The sequence below is a fragment of the Podarcis vaucheri genome, assembly GCF_965113315.1.
Source record: "Podarcis vaucheri genome assembly, chromosome: 4".
NCBI classification, from domain to species: domain Eukaryota; kingdom Metazoa; phylum Chordata; class Lepidosauria; order Squamata; family Lacertidae; genus Podarcis; species Podarcis vaucheri.
In genome coordinates, this window is record NC_138762.1 from 97,595,814 (window position 1) to 97,600,810 (window position 4,997).

Below are 4,997 nucleotides of genomic sequence, written 5' to 3' on the forward strand. Positions count from 1 at the left end.
CCTATGAGAGCGGGCAGACAGCAAGACCCCGCTCTCAGGCTCGCTGATGCGCTCAAAAGCAGAGCAATATGTTTGGCACCAGCTTGGCTACAAGAGTTGACGGAAAGAGGCGTACAGGATGCCATCCAACCGTCTTAGGGACTCCACTCCAGATTTGTGTAGGGCTTACTCCTTAGCCTTCTCTTCCCCCTTTCTCACAAATGAGCATATCCGCAAGGCAGTGGAAGTTTACGATTCTCCTTCTCCTCGATGGGCTACCTTCCCAGGTTGCCTCACTTCCCTCTACAGCATGTTCAGTAACTGTCTCCATCATTGGACTTGCTATTGGTCTTATCCACTCAATCCGCTTCACATGCAGTCTGCTTCACATGCAGAAGAAGTCTCTAATCCACCAAGGGTTTGAGACTTCTTGGCTACCCTTGCTTGGTTTAGCCAACCAGTCGAAGCCGTTTCGCAGGCTGTGGCCACTGTTGAACGCTGACAGCTTCTAGAAGCCACAGGTAAGAGCTGAGTGCAGGGTGGGGTCCAAATGGGGGCACACTACCCCAGAAGGAGCACCACATGTCCCCCACCAGAGGTACTACCCCCCCCAACACCCCATACATGCCATACAGCAGCATATAGCACCATTGTTAATTGTCCACATACACCATTTCTATTGACCAACTGATAAACAGTTGCCATGAACTGCATTGTTTTCTCCTCCCGCCCTTGTTTTTCAGAAGCTGCTGAGTTAAACAAAAGAACGTTGAGAGCTTCCTTCTCAGTATGGGCAGACAGCACTGCCCTTCATGATTGAGATGAGGAGAGGGATTATGGGAAGAGGAATAAAAGACAAGAGTTTGGTACAGAAAGGGGTGTTCATCTGTGAAAGATTCTGCTTGAACTTCTCCAGACTGGTTTTTTTTAATATATATATATAATATTTATTCAAAGTTTAAGGTTTCAAAAAAGAGAAAAGAACAATACAAAATATAAAAAAGAATACAACAGTAACAGAAAAAAGAAAAAGAAGGTATAACAATACATTCAATTGAAAAAAATTAAATAAAAAAGAACAGATTAAACCTTTACATAGCTTTCTTCCTTTACTTATTTCCTTGACCTCCTCACACCTCCCAGTTTTGTATTCTAATTCAAATCGTTTTTTCAGCAAATCCTTCCACCCTTATTTTCATTTAAGTAATTTAGTTTAAAATAATATAGTTTAACGTCCTCTCTTTCATCACTTTCATCAACACATTTTTACTTAATCCTTTATCTCATATCTACCAAAACTACCTAATTTTCTTTTTCCAACACCTTTCTAACAGTCCTTAATTTTACAATATTTTTGAAGATATACTTTAAATTTTTTCCAATCTTCTTCCACCGACTCCTCTCCTTGGTCCCGGATTCTGCTAGTCATCTCAGCCAATTCCATATAGTCCATGAACTTCTCCAGACTGGATCCTACAGCTGTACTGCCATTTAAGGAAGTTTGGTTTCCACACTAGCCAGTCATTAACTCTAATCTTTGGCTGTGGCGCTCTTCCTCTACTAACGATCTAGTTTTACCCTGTAGAAATTTGCTTCTTGGCAGTATGGCCCTTAAAAACAGTAAGTCCCTGTGAGTGCTATGGCCTTTGGTCTTTAAAATGGGTGTGCTCTGAAGTTCTCTGTTGTTTCACACATTGATTCAGCAGCCCATCTGTGGCGTTTGCCTCCTAGGTGGGTCATAAGGAAAGGGTTAAAATGAGTGTGACGTGATTGGCCAGTGGAAACTGATAGGAGGAGTTAGGGTTAGAGGGGGGAGTTGTGTGAAAGTCAGTTGAGAGTTGGGAGTTGGAGAAGGAGGAGGGAGGAATAGTCTGTGGGTTGGTCGAGTTGTGAGTGAGAGGAATTGTTAGGTGGAGTAGATAGATAGTTGGAATAATCAGTTTGAGGTGGTTAGGAAGGCATAGGACAGTTAAGGAACTAAGATTAAGAAACTGCCAACTGAAGCCATAAGCTTGTTCATGCCTAAAAATAAACTTGATTATTTGTTAACGTTAACAACTGACTGGACTCCGTGTGTACCCGTGAGGAGAAACGGGTTGATGGCAGCGAAGAAAGCAATCACAGTGGTGGCACAGGGTCAATAGACCGTCAAACGTCCAGGGGCCCTGTGTGATCGCCACACCATCCATCATTAGAATTCCAGCAACGGTGCAAGAGGGCATCCTAGAGAACCAGCACAATCCTGCTTTGTGGCCCTTTGAGCAGCACCCAGTGGGCATATTTAGAGCTGTGGAAGCCTGTGCAAACATAGCCAACATAGTTAATAATTAGAAAAGGTTCAGGATACAGAGAGGGTGCTCTCTCAGAAGGTAGTCGATCAACACATTGTTGGATTCTAGTTCATCACATTTTTTGGTTTAAGAGTAAAAAAAAATATCTTGCTATATCGTACATTAGTGGAGAGGGCATTCATTGGGTGTGTGGCTTTTTTTAAAGGTCTTATAAATAGAATGGGAATGGGGGGGGGAATTAAGCAATCTATTGTTCTGCTAATATGCACAATATTTCAAGTGATGCTAATGTAACAGAAACTCTGATTTTCTAAGTGAACAGGCCCTAATGGCAATAAAAGTAATCTCAGAACTGCAGGCAGCTTCTCTGACCCTTGTCTCATATTTTTTTAGATTCTATTATTAGGTTGCACTTCCCCTTAAACTGAGAATGTAAGACACCATTTAGCGGCTAAGGCACCAGGGCACCATTTAGTTCTCTTTGCAGTTCTCCAAAAGGTATGGTCTTGAAAGATGATGGCCATTATCAATACCCATTTTGAATCACTGATGCCCTGACTGACCTTCTCCATGCTCTGATTCACCCTCAGCCACGCATACATCCTACCGTTTGCCTTGATTTTGATGCTTTCCCTATTCGTGCAATCACAGGCCCAGAAGGGGCCAGAATCCTAGCTTTAAAAAAAAAATGGAAGAAGTTTCTAGCGCTTAAGGCGGTAAATGTGTGGGTGATGCTGGATAAAATGTTCTAATCTAAAGCAAGATTCAGAACTGGGTGGGGCAGGGGTGTGCATGCTTATGGAGTCTGTACAGCTGTTCGCACTTCCAGTGATTGTAAAAAGAAGAATAACACTGTACGGCAATAAATGCATGCCGGTTTGCTTGTTTTACTTAATTTGATTACTTTTGTACAAAAAAAAAAACACAGGCTGATTTTGTTTCATTTTATTTTATTTAATAAACATATATATCACCTTTCAAAACAAAAAATCTTTGCAAGGTCCTTTACAACTCTTATCAAAACTATACCAAACCTGGCAATTGCCCAGGATAATATAACACAGCATAACAGAACTATTAAACCCAGACCACTGCAGAACTGCAACTGGGCCACAATTTGTTTCTGACATACCAGCTTTAATGACAGCAAATTTAGTTCATTGGCTACATGAAGAGGACATGAAGTACATATACAGTGGTACCTCGGGTTACAAACTTAATTAGTTCCGGAGGTCCGTTCTTAACCTGAAACCGTTCTTAACCTGAGGTACCACTTTAGCTAATGGGGTCTCCCGCTGCCGCCACGTCACCGCCACGTGATTTCTGTTCTCATCCTGGGGCAAAGTTCTTAACTCGAGGTAATACTTCCAGGTTAGTGGAGTTTGTAACCTGAAGTACCACTGTAGAAGAAGATTTCTGTTTCCCTTTAATATATTATGACTTCTCAAGGTGTGTTGTTCCTGCAGCAAGCAACCCTACCACCCTCATCTGCATAGGGTAAATTAGTACACATAATCTAGTTTATAATTTAATTGATAACTCTTGCTAAAATGTCTGGTTCCCACTGTTCAGATTGACTGTTCCTGCTACTCACTGCTGGATGCTCCTTTCCAAATAGTGTATAGTACTTGTCCAGAATCTCTTTCAAATTCTCTCTCTCCCCGTATCCTGCACTATCCAATTTACAGTGTTAGGACTCTAGGCACAAAAATTGAAAGGCTGCAAAATTGCCACTTTATCTGGCCAGCTGCATTTGCTAAGCCTCCTAGCAAAATCTCCCGCCTTAAAAAGTGTCTAGTTGTTCGAAATTAAAATAAATGCTATGTAAGTTAATAACGTTTAAACAAGTTTAAATATATTACACAACCGATTCTGCAGCAGTTGCCCCTGTCAGCCCAACTGCCAAGCATTCTGCTGTCCACCTGAAAGCAGGGTGAAGTGGAGGCCTCCAAGTGGCATTTTTCAGTATTTTATTATGACTCTCTTTTTTCAAATGGTATAATCTTTATAAAATACTGGAGAACCCAAGCCTTCTTTAGAGGCACTTGGGCTCCACCAGAGTTCTATTATCAAGGCAGCATCACTTGTCTGCAGTCTGCATTGTTGTTCTCATGCATGATGCTGCATTCAATGAGAGCCAGTGTGGTGTAGTGGTTAAGAGCAGTGGACTCGTAATCTGGTGAACTGGGTTCGCTTCCCCGCTCCTCCGCATGCAGCTGCTGGGTGACCTTGGGCCAGTCACACTTCTTTGAAGTCTCTCAGCCCCACTCACCTCACAGAGTGTTTGTTGTGGGGGAGGAAGGGAAAGGAGAATGTTAGCCGCTTTGAGACTCCTGAAGGGGAGTGAAAGGCGGGATATCAAATCCAAACTCCTCTTCTTCTTCAATGCCAAAGCCTATATTTCACACTCACATGGTAGATATTAAGCTCCTGGATGCAGCTGTTGGTGCGTTGCATGAGTACCCTTATTTCAGTGGTGAATTCTGTGGTCCATACTAGCTATTTTTTACAGGTAAAAGCTGTGAATAAAATCAGGCAGCTCCAAATGCTTTCATAGTGACACACTGCCCATTTTGGACATACAGTGGTACCTCGGGTTACATACGCTTCAGGTTACACATGCTTCAGGTTACAGACTCCGCTAACCCAGAAATAGTGCTTCAGGTTAAGAACTTTACTTCAGGATGAGAACAGAAATCGTGCTCCGGTGGCATGGCGGCAGCAGGA